Raw genomic sequence first — 18,856 nt, forward strand, 5'->3', positions numbered from 1 at the left:
GCACCGCAATGAAGAGTAGCCCCCACTCACCGCAACTAGAGAAAGCCCGCACGCAGCAACGAAGACCCAACACAGCCAAAAATAAAACAAATAAAATAAATAAATTTATAAAAAGCTTGCAGTAGAGAGTAGTGGATAAGTGCAGATACCCCACGGTCAGATTGCATTGATTTAAATCCTGGGCCATCACCTCTCCCCCAGCCTCTTATTAGCTGTGTGACCTTGGGAAAAAGACTTTATCTGTGCCTCAGTTTCTTCATCTGTAAAATGGGGGTCATGGTATGAACTTTATAGGACTGTTGCGAGGATTAAATGACAAACCAAGAAAATCATGTACAACAATGTTTGGCACATTTTAAGTGTTCAATAAGCTTTAGCTGTTGCTGCTTTAAATAGGGAATTCCATTAATGTGTTCTTGCCCTTTTGTGGATTCCAATTATTAATGTGACGGAAGGTGAGAGAACGATGAGCTGTAAGTTATGTGGTTTTGAGTCGTAACCAGATGAAGGCTTATCAGAGGAAGAGAAGAGGGACTCCAAAATGACACCCCCATAGATATTTACAATACAGATTTCATAAAGCATTACTGAATGTTTTCCACGTACCAGGCCCTGTGCCTTTCTCATTTTGTAGAATTTTCAGCTCAGCTCTTTGAGTTCAACTCTATTTTAGGGAGGAAGTTGAAGCTTACAGAAGTCAAGGGATTGTCCAAGATCACAAAGTTTGTAAGTTGCCAAGGCAGAATTCAAATGACCCCAAGTCTCTTTCTTCATTATAGTAAATGAATTAGAGAATAATGATGCAACTTAAAACACATACACACACACTTACCACATTTATTTCATATGTAACCTCTCAGGAATGTAGATCAGTGGTCAGAAGTTGCAAAACTTTAAATTGGGCTGGTTCATTTTGCAGTTGGAAGTTGAAACAGGATTTAAAAAAATTATTCCCGCCACAGCCATCCACATCTCCCAATCTCTGGATTGCTGTTTAGTCCTCCAACAAACTAATTGTTGGCGAGGGTGTCACTCCAACGCTGGAAGAGACCCCTTCTTTCACATTTAGAGCCCTTTTCATCAATAACCAGGTTAGCCCCAAAGGAATCAGGCAACTCTTAAAATCTTTGGCTTCAGTTCATTTATATCACAAGAGTGGAAGTTGGTGGAAAAAGTTTTTGTTTGATTTTGATTTTTCTTCTTAATGCCCTACACAGAGAATAGAGGTCATCTTTTAGGACATTTGATCCCAGTAAGATTTTGGTGAGCTTGGGGGGAAGAGAAGTGAAGAACTGTCTCCTTAATTATTGAGGGTTACTCAGAATTTTTCCAGCTGGCAAACCTAGGACTGGTGCCTTGTAACAACACAAGGATATTTACTTGGGGCTAATGATGTTTCTTGAAGAGAGTTCTGTAAAGGGATCAAAGAGGGATCATGAAAACAAAATTGAGTTGGAAATCAGTTGGAAGTCCCCTAGAGATCATTTTGTGATTATATGTTTGTACAGCTTTGTTGAGGAATAATTGACATACAATAAAAAGCACATAAAGTGCACAATTTGATAAGTTTTGCCATCCATATATATCTGTGAAACCATGACCACAGTCGAGATAACAAACACATGCGTCATGCCCCCAAACTTCCTCATGCCCCTGTGTAATCTTTCCCTCCCAGTCCTCTCTGTGACCCCCACTCCCTAATTCCCAAGCAACAACTTGTCTGCTTGTCATTCTAGCTTACTTTGCATTTGTAGAATTTTATATAAATGGAATCATGCAGTATGTACTCTTTTGGGGGAGGGGGTTGTCTGGCTTTTATTTTTTTACCCAGAATGATTATTTGGAGAGTCATCTATGTTGTTGAATAGAGTTCATTCCTTTTCATTGCTGTGTCATATTCCATTGTACAGCTGTACAGCAATTTGTTTCACCTACTCAGCTGTTGATGGACATATACACTGTTGGCTGTGATTTTAATCCAACCCTTTTATTTCACTCATGGAAAAACAGAGGGCAAAGGGGAGGAAGTCTTCAGAGAGGGGGCTTGGTCAAGGTCCACAATGCATTTGGGGAGTGATAAGGAAGCAGCCAGCTACCCTGGGAAGCTATGCCAGGGGGCCTGGTGGTGTGAGATATGGCTTGGTTTGGTTTGCCTGGGATGCTCCTTCACTTGAATCCATAACAATATTAGGAATTATAAAAAAGATTGTATGGCATTTTGTCTGTGTGTATTTATCCGTACATCTCTCTGTATCATTGATAGACTCCTTTCTGCCACACCCGCCTGGTTTTTCTCTTCCATGTCAGAATGTTCCTTCTGTAGTCTCTCCATCATGAGTGCGTCCTCACCGATTCCCCAGAACTCTCTCCTTGAACCCCTGCTCTTCCCTGCTCCTTCTGGAAGGTCTCTTGTGTTCTCAGTCTTCTAATTATGGGGTTGTTAATGACTCCCCCAAATGCATATTGATAGCCGTGAGTTACAGACTAGCACACCATCTCATTAGATGTTGGATGGAGGGAAATCAATTGTGTCTCAGCCTGAACTCGAGGTTTCCCGCCAACACGCTCCTTCATTAAAGGCATCACCATGCACTCAACCATCCAAGCCAGACGCTCTGCCTCTATCTTAATCTGCCCCATCCATTTAGTTATGAAGTTCTGGTTATTCCTTGACCCTGTACTCTCTTCTCTGTGCATTGTCCTCATTCCGGCTTCATCACTTCTCACTTGGGTTGTTGTAAGAATCTAATGTTCGTGACCTTCTTACTCCACCTTGTGGCTTAAATCAGTGCACCTTCCACACTGTGCCCCATGTGTTCTTAAAAACCCAGTCATAGGTTTCCTAGAGAAAAAAAATTCAAATCTCTTAATGATGTGATCCCCTACCTACCCCTTCACATTTCATTCTGCTTTTTGGGTTTTAATAGACCAACTCTTACTCATCCTTCAAGACCCTTCTAAGTGCTGCTCCTCTCTGTTTCCATAGTATCCTGAGCCTTCTTCCTGGGTGGCACTCACTCTAACATACTGAAATAAACTGGTTATATGTCAGTACTTCTCCTAAGAATGTATGCTCCTGGAGGGCAGGGGTTTCATTTTATTTACCTTTGTGTCGGCCCCCCCTAGGGGTGCTAAATTATTCCTAGCACATAATCAGCACTCCATAAGTGTTTGTTGAATAACATAATAAATTACATTAGCTCATTTGATCCTCATAATAATCCATGAGGATAGTTTCACTATCACCCCATTTTACAGATGAAGGCACGCAGGTTAGAGGGTTGTCACTTCCTCAAGGTCATGGTCAGATCCCTCTGGTAGTCAATGCAACATACTTCCTCCCTCTATTTGTGAATTTGGAAAATGTCAGTGTATCAGGAGAGAAATTTAGTTCAATTCAACAAACATTTTATTGACCATCCACTAGCTGTACATCACAATCCTAAGTGACGAAAGCACAGAAGAAGAAAGGGGAGACCACTTGCACCTGTTAAGGTTCCACAGCTGGGTTTCTTAACCTTTCCACTATGACAGTTTAGGCTGGATAATTCTTTGTTTTCGTTTGTTTGTTGCTCTGCTGTTGTGGGCGGGCTGTCCTGTGCATTTTGTAGGATGTTTAGCAGCGTCTCTGGCCTTTATCCCTCGATGCCAGTGGCAATCCTTTCCCCTCCCCTGCCAGTTGTCAGAACTAAATATATCTCCAGACATTGCCAAATGTCCCCTGGTGTGTGTGTGTGTGTGTGTGTGTGTGGTGACAAAGTTGCCCCCAGCTGAGAACCACTGTTGTATAGCAAGACTTAAAAAAGGGGGGGGATTGAGAACGAGACGGCAAGTTTTCCAGGCATCCCAAAGTGTGATGGATGTTGTATCCAGGACGTGCTGTTCGGGCTGAGAGAACCAGGGGAGTAGAGAATGGGGTAGATGCTGTGAGTGTGGATGAATGAAAGCAGAACCCAGGAGGGGTTCTGGAGGAAGATGGAAGATGGGGGGGAGGTTATTGCTGGTGGGTCCTGGAGAAGCTGTGCGGATAAAAACCACTGGCCGTGGGACAGGAGAGGCAGAAACATTTGTGTATATGTTTGGAATGTAGATCTCAGCTCATCCTCCTGAAATGACCTCCAATGACTTGTTCTTCAGAAGATCAGACATGGGGAGAGGCCGGGCTGTAAATCCTGGAGGGGAGGACTTTAATGCCACTTAGAAATCAGGCCTGAGACACCCATAATGTTTGTCAGTTCACATTTTAGTGTTCTTGAGTAAGTGTGCAGGGTGTGGGGGATGAAATATGGCAGGTATTTGATTTAAAAAGCCTGCCCAGATTTAATGTCCTGATAAAATGTATTAAATCTTTTAAGGTTTTAATGAATCTAGTATGTGTTTCATAAATCAAGAACTCTGCTAAGCCATCTCCTGGTTTAATAAGAGTAAACTGGCAAATTGCTCTGAGCAGAAGCAAAATACATTTATATCACATCGAAAAATAATAGATTTTTAAGCTGAGGGGGGGTCTTGCTGGGCCTTTTAAGCTGTTTGCTTATTACATTGCTCCGACTCCTTCAAATATTAAACCCCAGGCAAACACGTGCTAAACTGTATCAAGATATGAACCAGCACAAAGGTAAAGATTATTTGGAAGAGAGCAGGAAACAAAGCCGGTATTTCCTGACCCAGAGACCTTGGACCAAGTTGGTTTTTGCACTGAAACCTGGCTTTGTGTAACTAGGCTTAAGGTGGTTGGTTAAAAATCATTAGTAACTGTTATTAAACCTCCTTTCCTAAATTCCCTCACTCCTCCACCCTCACCCCCTCAACACATTTGCTGGACTCAAGTGGTAAGTGTGTAACAAACACACTTCTTGGGTTTTACAGCTGTCTGGGGAATGGCTTGTGAAGGTCGCTGGTCAGATTATCTAGAGCAGGCATCAGAAGCCTCTTCCCCTTGTCTTCAGCCTAAACTCCCTAAGGTTTGCTTTTGTTCCTTTCCCTTCCTTTTTTTCCACGAGTGCCCCCAATCCCACCGCTCCAGCTCCTGCAGGGGTGGGGAGAGGGCTCTTAGGGGCGTGGATGTCACAGATGGGTCTCTCTGAGCAGGCTGGGGATGGGAAACCCCTGGTACCAGCTTCCTTTGTGGATGGGGCAGGTTCTGGGTGAGATGGTGCTTCAGGGCCTTGGGGGGAGGTGGTATTGGAAGAATGAAGTGGGGCTGGTGGGGCTGGAACATTCCAGCGCACAAAAGCTGGCAGGGCTTGTGAGCTCTGCAGGGGAGGGAGCCGGCCCCATAAAGCTCAGCGAGGAGAAGCCTGTCCAACCTCATTAGCTGTCACGGGCAACAATACTGATCTGGCAATAAAGGCGATTCCAAACCTGTTGGTCATTAATCACCCGCCTGACAGTTGCGAATGGAAGTGGAAAAACCTCTCCCCCCCTCTCCCCTCCCCCTCCTCCCCTGGCCCAGCTCTGGGGTTTCGAGTTACCTCTTGGTATATATGGGGTTCGCTGCTGGGGGCTAGTCTCTTCCCCCTCCACTTTTCAAGAGGCCGCGTTCAGCGTGGACAGGCCACAGGTTGGCCAGAGCAAATTCCAGCACAGGGACCAGGGGGCAAGGAGGTGCCGGGAGGCGCCCCCGAGGTCGGCCCCCTGGGATCCAGGCTGGGACTTGGCCAGCGCGAGCGTGGGGTTGGGGAGACTTGTCAGCGCCCCAGCCTCGTCTTTCTACACCCTCCCCCTCACTCCCTGCACCCCATCTCTCCCTCCTTCAGCCACCAAGTGCCAACATATTTCCCTCTCTGTTCCTCTCCTACTCTTCCCATCCCCTACCGGCCCCCCCCAACCCCGTCTCTCCTAAGCAGATCTCAGCTCGGGAAAAGCTTTCATCTCAATCCTTTACTCCCTGCTCTGAATGTAAGCCCCGTATCCTTTCCCACAGGCACTTGTATTGTCAGCCTCATCCCTAACCGTAGCATTTGGTGGCAGGCGACTTTGGGTGACAGTGATAGTTTGCGTGTGGGAGGTGCAGGCAGTGGGTAGGGTGGAAGGACGGGCCGGTCTGCACCGGCGCCCCCTGAAGGCAGCTCGCGGGAAGTGCAGCTGGGTCGCCTGGTCTGCAGAGGCAAGGAGGGACCAGCGGAGAAAGGTGACGCCCCAGGCCAGGCGAGATCTCCCTGGCTCTTCAAGTTCCTGGCCTGCTCTTCAATGCACTTGAACCATGTGATCTTTTAGAGCGAGAAGGTGCAACTTCTGCTCCATTTCAGAGGATGTGGAGGGAAGAGGGGCGCTTAGAATTAGCCAGGAATTTCGGAAATGGTAGCCTGACTGTAATTTGCATACTTCTTTTGGCTCTTTGGATGGGCAGGCATAAGAGAGAGTCAACCGAATGCTAAAACCTAGCACGGGGCGAAATTGTAACATAAAATTTCGAGGGGTCTAAACGGATCCTCTAGTTTCCCCGAACTTTTCTGAATCCCGCGGGTACAGATTGACTGTAGCCTGGCCCACGTTAGCTGGTGCTGTCTGTTCTCCCCATGGCAGAGAATAGGAGCATCTGTCTCCAGCTGATCCATCCAGAGTACTCTGACAAAGATGAATTCCCATGACCAACTCATAGGAACAAAATGGAAAAGGACAGCTTTTCAGGTCTGTTTTGTAATTTTCTTTACATTCCTTTTTCTTTTACTTCCTTCTGTTTTTTTCTAACACTATGGTTGTTCTTACCTCTACCTACACATTAGAAACACTTGGTGAGCTTTTAAAAAATAGTGATGCCTAAGCCGCATTCCCTGATACTCTTATTGATAACATTGATCTCGGGTAGGGGTCCCCACATGGAGATACCTTCAGGTGGTTCAAATCTCAGGTGGGCTGAGAACTATGGGTGTAATATCTTTACACTCATCACGTCAATTCCCACCACAGTATCTTTGCTTTTGAGTTTTCTCTGCCTGGAATGCCCCCCCCCCGCCCCTTTTCTGTCTGCCTGTTGACGGACCAGCTGTGCCACTCATATCAATTGCTTCTACTGCACAGTGCAGTCTTATTAAAAAGAGGGAAGAAGCAAAAGATGTGGTCCTGAGCTGGGGACATTTTTAGAACATAGTGTTTCTATTTAGAGACTAAATGGTCTGATACCTGACGTAGGTGCTATCGGAGCTCAGAGGATCGAGAAGTCAGGGAGGGCTGGAGCAATCATGGAAAGCTGTGTGGAGGAAGGGGCTGGGCTGAGCGTTGATGGGTGGTGGGGTTTGGGGAGGGGGGCAGGGAGGATAGAGGACTTCAGGCAGAGGGATGACATGAGCATATGAGTAGAGGCTGAAATTATTGGGGCATGTGCTGTGGACGAGGAGAAGATTTGCTCGACTAGATAGAAAGCTCAGCCCTTCCCCCTCCTTCAGCCTTGCACGCATCCCTGCCACACTTCCTACAGCATCACTGTGGATTCCACATCGTTGTGAGTGGTTTTGTACTGTTCGGTCACTTTCATGTGTGTGTCTCTAGGTCTCACCATCAGATTTGTAAGCAACTGGAAACAGGGACTCTACTTTATATAAGTTGGGACCTATCATTCAATTCAATTCAGTTCAATTCAACATATATTTACCGAGTGCCAGCTCTGTGTCAGTTCTAGGCTTTTGGGATTCAATCAAACAGACAAAGACACTGGCCCTTCTGAGCCTGGATTCTAGCCAGGGGATACAGACAAAAATAAACACTATAAATAATATATAGATAAATTACATAGTCTAGTAAAAGTAGAAGTACCATGGATAAAAGAAAAAGGAGAACGGGGTAAGGGGTATCAGGAGTGAGTGTGTGTAGGTGAGTGTGCATGTGTGTCTGTGTGTGCATATAGAGTTATTGAATGGAAGATATTAAATACAAGGCATTATTATTATTTTTTAAAAAAAATAATTTTATTTATTTATTTATTTTTGGTGGTGTTGGGTCTTCATTGCTGCGCGTGGGCTTTCTCTAGTTGTGGCGAGCGCAGGCTACTCTTCATTGAGGTGCGCGGGCTTGTCATTGAGGTGGCTTCTCTTGTTGTGCAGCATGGGCTCTAGGCACGCAGGCTTCAGTAGTTGTGGCACGCGGGCTCAGTAGTTGTGGCTCACGGGCTCTAGAGCGCAGGCTCAGTATTTGTGGCACACAGGCTTAGTTGCTCTGCGGCATGTGGGATCTTCCAGGACCAGGGCTCGAACCCGTGTCCCCTGAATTGGCAGGCGGATTCTTAACCACTGTGCCACCAGGGAAATCCCCAAGGCATTATTAATAGAGGTATTAAATACAAGACGAGATGAGGTCTCATTGAGAAGGTGAGAACTGAAAAAAGACTTGAAGGAAATGAGGCATTTGCCCAAGTGGATCTCTGGGAGAAAAGATCTTTAGACAGAGAAAAGATTTCTAGAACAAAGCTGCTATGTTGCAGCATGCCTGGCATTTTGAGGAGTGGCAAGGAGGCCACGTGGATGGAGCCCAGTGGCGGAGGATACAGCGGTGCAAGAGGAGGCCAGAGAGGGAGCAGGGAGCTGGACGACGTCGGGTCTCAGAGCCACCCTATGGACTTTGGCCTCTACTCTTAGTAAGACGGGAGCCCTCGCAGAGTTTCAAGCAGATGAGTGACATGATCTGAGTGACGTTTTTAAAAGACCTCTTGGGCTGCTGGATTGAGAACAGCCGATGGGGGTTGGGGGTAGAAGCCAGGAAGTCCATCATGAGATCAGGTTTTACAGACACAGCTGAGCTCATGCAAGTCAGTGAAAGAGGACCTTCAAAGCGTTCACATGGGAAGGGGGCACATTATTCCTATGTGCGATTAAGAGCGTCATTATAAGATGCCCATTATTTAGATTCTTGACCTGACTGAATAAGCCTGACCATCCAGCTTGGCTTCAGGAGACATTTCTGTCCCCTAATCAGCACACACAGCTTTGTCATTGCCAATAAAGTATGTGATGGGCTTTGACGACGGTTTTTAAAGAGTTCCAAAGAGTTTCGGGCAAGGTAAGAGAATAGAATAAATGTATGTCATTCCAAAGTAACCATTTTGAGTGGGACAGTATTTATTTTGATGTCTAAGTCCTATGTCTGTTAAAAAATTCTGTTACTTTATAGTATTTCTTCCGTCTTCCCCCTTCTCCTGAGCAGAGGCTTGGCACTCAGCACACAGTACGCTCAGTAAGTACTTGGGGAATGGAGTTAAGCCTTGGGCATGCTGGTATGTGCTCGTTTGCAAGGCAGTATTAAAAATTCCATTTGAATTTCCAAATCCAGCTAATTTTAAGGGGGCAAACTATTTTTTTTCCCTTAAGAGAAGTGAGACATGCATATTTAAAAGAGGTTCTTTACCTTCCCCCGCTGAGAAGCAAAGGTGACCACTTTTTGTTCAGTTTCTTACAAGTCCATTTAAATGAACACGCAGCTAGGAGGGTAATCAGTCTGTCACCCAGACAGCAACATCGTTGAGTGGCTTCTCTGAGTGTTAGTCACCGAGAAAGGATACAAAAGAAATAAAAAGCATCAACTTTGCCCTCATGTTGCTCCCAATCTGTCCAGGAAACCGTGAACCATGAAGACAATGGGACATTTTACAAAGACACAGGCTGGTGGGCGATTCCAGGAAGGGAGATTCCATGTTGCCAAATGCGTGTGTATCATTGTAAACTCCTCAATGTAGTGTAACATTGGTAATAATCCTCCGAAATAAAATCAGTGTTACAGCTGAAAAGAACCCTAGAGATTATCCATTTTATCCAGCCCCCTCCCTCTGTGAGCAGGAAATCGAGGCACAGGTATCTGAAGTGCTTCACCCCGAGTCACTCAGGGAGCTGGGGAGCTAGAACTAGGTCTCTGGGCTCCCAGTTCTTTCCTACAAGTTCAGGGTGGGGTCAGCCTCCAGGATCAAGGTCACAGGAGCATTTAGTGAAGCTGGGGGGAAAGCTTGATTTGGCAGGAGGAGAAAGAACAAGTTGGCTAGGGGCAAAAGTCCATACCCCTTTGTCGTTTCAAAGAGGAGGGACCCAGGCAGGGCAGATGTGCTGGTTCATCTAAGGGGTTTGGAAGGTGGGGTCACAGCAGAGGGACCCCTAGGCCCAGAGTCACAAGAAAAAAAACATTAGCTTTTGATTATTATTTTCTGAGGCTGACCCTCCCACAGCTAGGGCGGCTGGAGCAGGGCGATGGGGGAGGTTAGGAATGCCTGACGGAGTGAAGGCCGGCCGGGTGGCCTCAGTGATGAACGGAATTCCTCAGCATGGGGCATTTCTGTCCCAACCCCTGGGCTGGAGCAAAGACCCCAGACCCAGGACACTCACAGGAGAGAGTCACCTGCTCCTGTGACCCACTCCCTTCAGTCCCCAGGGGGGATCAGCCAGAAGTGAGCCCTGCAAAGCCACCTGGCCGGGGCCTTCCCGTTGTAGCAAAGCCTAAAAACCGAGTCGGGCCGGCCGTCCAGCTGGGTCCGTGCTCCAAATGGAAGAAAGCAACAGGACCCACACTGATGATTCTCTGCAGTGTTCTGGCCGTGGGTCACAGGGCCCCAGGGAGTGAGACGGGGACTACGTGGGGAACCCGTGTCTCCTTTGTGGTGAGCAGCCCTCTGGGCAAATGTCAGGGGATTCGCAGACACCAGGTCCTTGGGTCAAGCCTGCTTCTGCCTGTGGCTTCCTGAGCAGGGCATTTAGAGCAGTGCTTCTCAAACTTGTCTGTGCAGCAGAGCCCTAGGGATCTAGTTCAAATGAGGATTTAGAGCCACAGGTCTGGGCTGGGACCTGAGATTCTGCATTTCTAACAGGCTTGCAGCCCATGGAGATGCCGCTGGTCTTACGCCCACGCTTGGAGGAACGAGGCTTTAAAGGGGAATTCACCTTTTCAAAGCCCTCACCTGGAGAACGGCCTTCCCAGCTCTTTCCACCTGAGGGCTGCCATCTTTCAGACCGCTTTGCATATTCCCTGCCTTTTCTAGACATTTCCAGCCCCTCCTCTGAACCCACCTCTGCTCTGAACGCCGGTGGCACCGAGCATCCGTGCTGCTCATCTGGCCTCAGCATTGCTGTCCGGGCTTTTCTTCTCTATCCACTTGTTGTTTCCCCACTTGACTGCCAGCTACCTGGGTTTCGCCTCCCTCCCTCTGTCCTGGTAAGGCCAGGATTCCGTGAATACGGATTCCTTGAATTGATCTCCTCTCCTGTGCCCTCTGACACCTTGCTCAGTGGGCCCCGAGAATCCTTGCTGGGCACCGTCTTTCTGTCCCTGTTGCCCAGGACTCTGTTTCTAGAACAATAGGCTGGATTCTGTTCGTCTCCTAAGAGAGGGTTGAGTTCCGGAATGGGGGGAAGAGTTCTCTCTTGGCAGCAGCGGAGGGCTGGCCCAGTCAGGCGGTCAAGGGACCATTGATCTGAGTTCAGTGAAAAAGTGGCTTCTCAGGAGCCCTGGATCCAGGCCCACTTCTAGACAACTTCTTCTTTCAACGCGCTCTCATGTGCTTTAACTTCACAAACATGCCGGTTTCCCAGCTGTCCCTGAGAGACAGCGGTGGTGGTGGTGACCACAGCAGGGGTCAGATGGTGCGGCCAGTGCGGAGGGCAGGCTGGGGGGTTTCGCTGTATCCGAGACCTTTCTGTTGGGGCTGATATTGCAGGTCTGCAGATACAGTTACGTGGACTCTCTCCCCAACTCTTGGGACAACACGGTGACACATGTTAAAATATAGACGTGTGTGTAGGGCGAATTCACACATCGACGTCTCACCTCTTTCTTCTGCCCTTTATACCTCCCTCTCTCTTTCACACACACACACACAAACACTTAACCAATTAAGTCCGTCGAGTGCTATTTGCGGATGATGGTGCGGAATTGTGCTGGAGTCGTGTCCGGCATCATTAAATGTCAGCATTAACAGTACGGCACTTGGCAATCAAGACCGCTCTGCGGCTGTTAGCCATTAATCACCATCTGACAGTCCTGAATTGGAAACGAGGCACTTGTTCACATGTGCTCCGTGTGTCCAGTTACCCTCTCGGTAATCAGTCCCGGAAAACTTTTCTTCGACTCCCTGCCTGTGAGGGCCTCTGTCCTGGTGAGGGGGCGGGGGTCCTTAGGTGCTTAGTCCCTCCCCCCTGCGCTGCGGAAAGAAGCCCAGGTCTAAAAAAATAGGGGAGAGAGGAGCGTATTTTTTTGGCCTGCCCTTTCCCTCCTAGGGCCGTTTCATGTAGCCTTGTTTTTCTATTCTGGCCCAATGGCCAGGAAAATTCTTTTTCTCCCTGAAGAAATTCTGAAAGACAGCAGGGAGCTCGGTTCTGTTTCAAAAGCTGGTGGGGTAAGTTTGTCAAGTGCGTCCTCAGGTGTGGACCTGCGTCTGCTAGCTGGGGGACTTGACTAATTTCAGGGATCGCTTCCAGGAATGTGGGTCTGAACTGCCACAGGTCTTCTGGGTCCCTTTGCCAAACTGAGAGGGAGGACTGTTCCTCCTTGGGGTCCAATCTCAGCACCTCTCTATAGCCGTATTAATTCATTCGTTTATTCCAGAAATATCTCCTGAGGGCCCGTTATGTGCCAGGCACGGACTGGACACTGGGGCTGCAGCGATGGACACAGGCCCAGGTCCCTCCCTCGTGGTGGTGGCTTTGAGTGGGTGGGACGAGGGTCAGAGAGAGAAGCTGTGTGGCCCCAGGCTTGCTCTCTGAAGGGGAGTCCTCTTCCTCTGCATCCTTGGTACGTGTGCCCAGCTGCCAGCTCCTCCAAGGGGCGTGAACATCTGGGAAAACGGTCATTTCCAGAAGCTTTCCTGACCTGGCTCCTTCACCCCTCTGATGTCTCATGCCCTGCAGACCCTGCCCTCTGCCTACCCGGGTGGAGGCTGTCCCCGAACAGGTGAGCACTGATGTCTCCAGAGGGTTGACTTCTCCCTCCATCCCTTTCACGCGCACATTTTATAATGTTTTTACGGGACTTCGTTCTTTAACTCCAAGGAATGAGTTGAGTGGGGGGATTTCAGCCACCCCTGTGAGTTGGTAGAGGACGCAGGCCACTGACAGCTCCGTCCCCAAGCGCATCTCCTCTGCCTGCCTCGAGAGTTTGCCACTCCAGCCAGAGTCCCTAGGGTGACCGCCTTGCCCCCAGGACCACCCCTCCTGCTCTGCGCTGATGAGAAGGAAAGGCTTCTGGAACAGCTGGTCACTGGGCATCGCTGGAGGGCGTGCCTTCTTTCTCTCTTCCCTGGTGGCTCTGTCTTTTGTCCCTCCTCTGAGTTTCACCCCCGGGTCTCTTCTCTCACCCAACTAAGGACTTCAGTTCAAAGATGTTGACAAATATTTTAGCCCTTTCGCTGTTTTCCAATTACGTGGAATTCAGCAAACTTCCACGGATTGTCCACCACGTACCTGGCGCTGTCCCAGGCACACAGGGGACACGAAGATGAACAAAAGAACCTTCTCGCCTTTAAGGAATTTGTGGGCCGGTGAAGGGCAACGAGGGGTCCTCACATAGAGAAGGACTAGAAAGAAGATAAAATAAGGGGCTCAAGGGATTCAGAGCGAGGGAAAACCACAAGTGGTCATGGTAAAAAGACCAGTGAACTTGTGAGGAGGGGTAAGAAGGAAGAACGTGATGGACTGGTCTGTGCGGACCACTTAGTGATGGACTTGAACGTGGGGTTACAGGTTTGACCTTGGGTAGACAAGGCCTATGAGTTTCCAAGAGTTAGAAACACACCCTTGCATATTTCATTAAAAATGTATCTTTCAGGAAGAGAGAAGGCTGAGGTTCCCCTCAAGCTTCACACTCCCGGCAAGAACCCTGTAATTATAGGTTGATTTGAGTGATCACCAGTTTAATTTTTGTCTCCATCAGCAGCTGTCCATGCCACAGCTCCGGGAGCTAGAGAAACCTCCAAGCTCTGTCCCACGGTGTCCCTGTGACTCCCTGGAGAGGTCCCGGCGGCACCGGATCTGCCTTCATCTCCCTCTGGCTTGTGCTGGTTTGCAGCCCTGCCTTGCTTCTGCGGCTGGTGGTCCCTGGATGGTGGTGCTCTCTCTCCACACCCTCGGTATCCCTTCTCCTCCCAACTCATCCCACTCCGGGTTCTTCCAGGGCTCAGGCTGAATTTTTGTCCTTCTCTGGAGGCACAGCTACAAGGGAAAGTTCCTTCATGACAGGAGAATCCGGCTGCCGTTCGGGTATGGATTTCCCAGCCTGAGACGCTCTCCCCTCCTCACCTGCCTGATCCCACTCATCCTTCAGGCTTGGCTGCAAGGTCATGTAACCAGAGACTCTCCCTGACCTTAGTTCTAAACGATGGTTCCTTGTTACCCGCTCTGTACGCACTGTGAAACAATTTCTGTCATTGCTGCTACCGCAGTTTTTAATTATATATTGATTTGTTTAGTTTTTCCCTCCGTATTAGTCTGTAAGCTTTATGAAGGCAGGCGCTGAGTGTCTTTTTGCCCACGATCGTATGCCTGGAGTCTAGCCCCATGCCTGGTGTGCAGCAGATGCTCAGGAGATGGTATGGAATGAATGAGTTGTGTCCATCTGGTGGCTGGATGATCTCAGAGCCGGTTGGGCATTTACCCAGTGGCCTGGGGATAGGTAAACTATGGGATCGCTCTCTCTTTTTCAGAAGGAAAGGGAAGGCAGAAAATGGGGAGTGAGGAGCCATGAAAAAGAATGAAATAATGCCATTTGCAGCAACATGGATGGACCTAGAGATGATCATACTGAGTGAAATAAGTCAGACAGAGAAAGACAAATATCTGAGGAATCTAAAAAAAATAATACAGGGCTTTTCTGGTGGTGCAGTGGTTGGGAATCTGCCTGCCAATGCAGGGGACATGGGTTCGAGCCCTGGTCTGGGAAGATCCCACATGCCGCGGAGCAACTGGGCCCGTGAGCCACAACTACTGAGCCTGCGCGTCTGGAGCCTGGGCTCCACAACGGGAGAGGCCGCGACAGTGAGAGGCCCGCGCACCGCGATGAAGAGTGGTCCCCGCTCGCCGCAACTGGAGAAAGCCTTTGCACAGAAACGAAGACCCAACACAGCCAAAAATAAATAAATAAATTTATAAAAAAATAATACAAGTCAACTTATTTACAAAACAGAAACAGACTCACAGACCTAGAAAACACACTTTGGTAACCCCAAAGGGGAAGGAGGGGAAGGATAAATTAGGAGTTCAGGATTAACAGATACAAACTACTATATATAAAACAGATAAACTACAAGGACCTACTGTATAGCACCGGGAACTATATTCAGTATCTTGTAATGACCTGTAATGAAAAAGAATCTGAAAAAGAATATGTATATTCTGAATCACTTTGCTGTACACCTGAAGCTAACACAACATTGTAAATCAACGATATTTCAATTAAAACAATGGGGAGTGAGGAGCGTGGGCATGGCCTGGCATTCTTGGGAGCTCTCCCTCATGCTCTGGCCTCGTGGAAGGTGCTTAGCCTGCCCCACAAGAGATCCTGGGTTCCAGGGACCAGCTTCTCCTCTGATGGAGTCCCCAGACCTAGGAGCCTGTTTGAAAAAGAAATAAATGGATGTTCCAGAAAGAACCAAACAGCCCATTCCCGATCCCAACCACCCACCACCAGCCTGTTCTTGAAGGATTCTGAGCTTGGAAATCCCAAAGAAGTTTCGGGGACCCTTCTCTTCCCTGACGCATGGATGAACCACAGTCTGCTGGGGAGACAGGAGAGCAGAAGAAGAGGGAAGAAAATAGAGTTTAGAGCGGGGCTGGCCTGAGGCGAGCGGCCAAGGGGGGGCATTAGTGTTATGGGGGAGTGAGAGCACACCCCACCTCCTCTTTCCTGACTTTCAAGGGGTCTCCTCGCTGAGTGGGCTTGAGGATGTGAGAGCTGGAGGAGACAGTGGAGTGGACGAGGCCCTCGAGGCACGAGGGATGGAGGGGAGGCTCCTGACCTCAATGGTGGTCCTCAACCAGGGCTGGTACCACCCCCAGGGGCGCTGCGATTGTAGAGGATATTTTTGGGTCGTCTCCACGACTGGGGAGGAGCTACCAGCAAGTAGTGCCTTGAGACCAAGGACGCTAAACCTTCTGCCCTGGTTGGGAGAGTCCTGCCCAGTAAAGAATTGTCTTGTTCCAAATGTCCCCTCGGCGAAACACTGAAATGAGAGAAAAATAAGGCCTTTGATGCTCGACTCTTTGGGGTGTAAGATGCCCCATGGTTTCTGTCCCCAGAGCTCCTGAGATCCATGGGAAAAAAGGAGACAGGCCCACACTTGACCGTGGGGGCGTGTGACACGGCGCTCAAGGAGAACTTGGGTCACTGCCTCTTCACCCCCTCTCGGTGCCCCCTCCGCGCCCCACAGGCCTGCAAAGCTCGCCAGCAGGCCCTGCGCGCCCAGCCAGGCCTCACCGAGCTGTGACGTCTAACTTTTTTCCATCTGTCTGGCCGCTTCCGCATCGGCCAGAGAGATGTGGGGCCGGAGGTGGGTGTGGGCGGAGGTGAGGCGTGGTGTGGGGGGACGTCTGAGGGTTCGGGGAAAGGCTTTTTGGGGGGTGTTGCTGGGAGGGAGCAGTGCTGGGGGAAGTCGACGGCCACAGGCTCTGGCCTGTCGGGAGGACGGCTGTTGGCACCGGGAGAAATCCATCCAGCGGAGCCAACCCTCATTAATCATCTGGGCGGCTGAACTGCCAGCTCCTTTCAAGATCTTTCAAGAAGGGTTTTCACCCAAAATAGAGTTGAAAATGTGCTGGGCTCTACTCAGAATCTCATCAGTCTGGGCATTATGGAAAGTGGCGGGCGGGCCGTGACGGACAAGGCGCGCTCTGTTCCAGGGGTCCTGACTCCTAGAGCCTGTCATATCAAGCGTCTCATCAGATCTGACAGCTTCATTTGTACCTACAGAAGAGATAAAAGGGGCTGTTCATTGACACAAATGGAGGGGGAGGGGTGGGGAGGGATGAGAGGGGAGGGGGAGGGGCGCACGCACGTGTGTGTGTGTGTGTGTGTGTGTGTGTGTGTGTCTGTGGTGGGGGAGGAATGGCATCGGGGGAGGGACGGGGGGGAGGGTGATGGTTGGGGGCAAGGGGTGCCAAGAAGGATGCTTCCAAGAACAGTTTCTCCTCCAGTGCCCCCAGAGAAGGGTGCGGGGTCAGGGGAGACAGGTGAGGCTCAGGATGGGGATGGCGCGGGTGACCCCACCGGTCAGGGTCATCGTCAAGAGGCTCCCCAGCCCCCCTCTGTGCTCTGGGCCCCGAGGCTGTAAGTGGAGCCAGGAAGGTGGGCCTGGAGCAGGAGAGCCTGGGGGGGGGGTGGCTGTCACAAAGGTGACCCGGGCCAGCAAGTGGGAGGCATGTCTCAGCTCTGAGCCCTGAGCTGAAGTTTGCAAAGAGCCTTCCTTTCCTTCTGCTGCAGCCCCTTCACTGGGCTGTGTCTGTACTGAGGCCATCGCCCCTTGGAGTAAGCTGCTGGGTGGCCACACTTAACGCTGGTGGCCCCAAGCAGTGACTCCCTTAAATTACATTTGTAAGTGCCTTCCTGTTCCCAGCAGATGGCAGCTGGTTGGCGTGGGCTGGACGATGTCCTCAATACACTTTGCACAGTCCAGCTTTGGCTTTGCTCAGGCCGCCCCACTGGCCTGGAAGGCGCCTCCTTCTTCCTCCGGGGGCTGAGTGGACAGGTGAGTCCTCCCGGCCCCTGGGCTGCTCCGAACGTCTGGCACTCTGCACAGCTCGCCTTCATTTGTTAATGTCATACGTTATTTCATGTTATTAACATGCGTTTGTCCTGGTTCTCCTACTAGATTGCAAACAGTTTGATGTGCGGGCTCATGTCTTAACGCATCTTCTGTCCTCTGATAGCATTTAGAGAACTTAGCAGGTTCTCCAGAAATATCTCCACAGGAGATTCCACAAGGCTCAGTCGTGACTTCAGGAAGTGAGCCTGGGATCAGGGGATTTAATATCCCTTTCTGACCCGTGGTCTTTAGAGGAGAGGGTCAGAGATCAGCAAGGCTCTGCCTATCCTGCTCCCACCCACCTGGGGCCTTTGGAGGACTTAGACAAACGCCCCCTTCCCAGCTAATGCAGCCCAGGCCAGGTGTCATGGGTGGCCGTGGAGCTCCCTCACGCTCCCTTGGCCGGATGGCTCTGGTGGCAGGAATATAGGTTTTTGGAATCGGATAGACTTGGTAGGGATCTTGCCTCTAATGCTTACTGACTTTGTGACTTCGGGCAAAATGTGTTCAAGAGTAGACTTACTGCAGGGAATGGATGCCAGGATTAAATAAAACCTTGTATGGAAGTACTTAGCGCAGTGCCTACAATACAGCAAGCACTTAATAAATGTTAGAGAAGGAAAAAGGCCATATCTGGTCCTGTTGCCGAGACCTTTTCCTTTGAACTTAAGAGGACATCCTGTTGATGGCACTTATTTGTTGGTGACCATTGATCATTATCACGTTGAATCAATCCATAGCTTTTTGTAAGTTTCACAGATGGAAGCTTTGCTAGAGTCCAGTGCACAGAAGGTCCCTCCCCTTCCTATAAGGAGGAGGTGTTAATATGCTGCCTCAGGACTACAAGCTATGCGGAAGGTCATGAACCTCTTTGAACTTCAGGGTCTCAGAGCCCTGGAATGTCTGTCCCAACAGGAGTGAGGTCAGCCGTGTCTGGCTAAAGCGTTCCATCCCTGCGCCTGTTTCCTATGATTTCAAATGTAAACTTCCTCCAGGTGAACAGGGCTCTGTGGGTTTGGAAGGGCTTCTGTTTGGGAAAGTCCGAGGAAGCAGGATGGAGGTGGGCTGGAGTGAAGGAGAGCTGAGTTCTGTCCTGGCTTCTCTCTGACCTACCGTGTGGCCCTTGGCAGTCACCACGTGCCTTCATCTTGCTAC

General features: G+C 49.6%; 1 long non-coding RNA gene across 2 annotated transcripts; it reads left to right on the plus strand.

The window, feature by feature from the left end:
- The first annotated feature begins 6,955 nt into the window (after nucleotides 1-6,955).
- On the plus strand, nucleotides 6,956-16,879 carry LOC309619543. 2 transcript variants are annotated; one of them, XR_014239022.1, is made up of 3 exons: nucleotides 6,956-12,307; nucleotides 12,517-12,861; nucleotides 13,840-16,879. It is a non-coding gene; the product is annotated as an uncharacterized lncRNA (long non-coding RNA). The 2 variants fall into 2 exon arrangements; XR_014239023.1 differs by having other exon boundaries at nucleotides 13,843-16,879.
- The last annotated feature ends 1,977 nt before the right edge of the window (nucleotides 16,880-18,856 follow it).

The sequence above is a fragment of the Balaenoptera borealis genome, assembly GCF_965194805.1.
Source record: "Balaenoptera borealis genome assembly, chromosome: 21".
NCBI classification, from domain to species: Eukaryota; Metazoa; Chordata; class Mammalia; order Artiodactyla; family Balaenopteridae; genus Balaenoptera; species Balaenoptera borealis.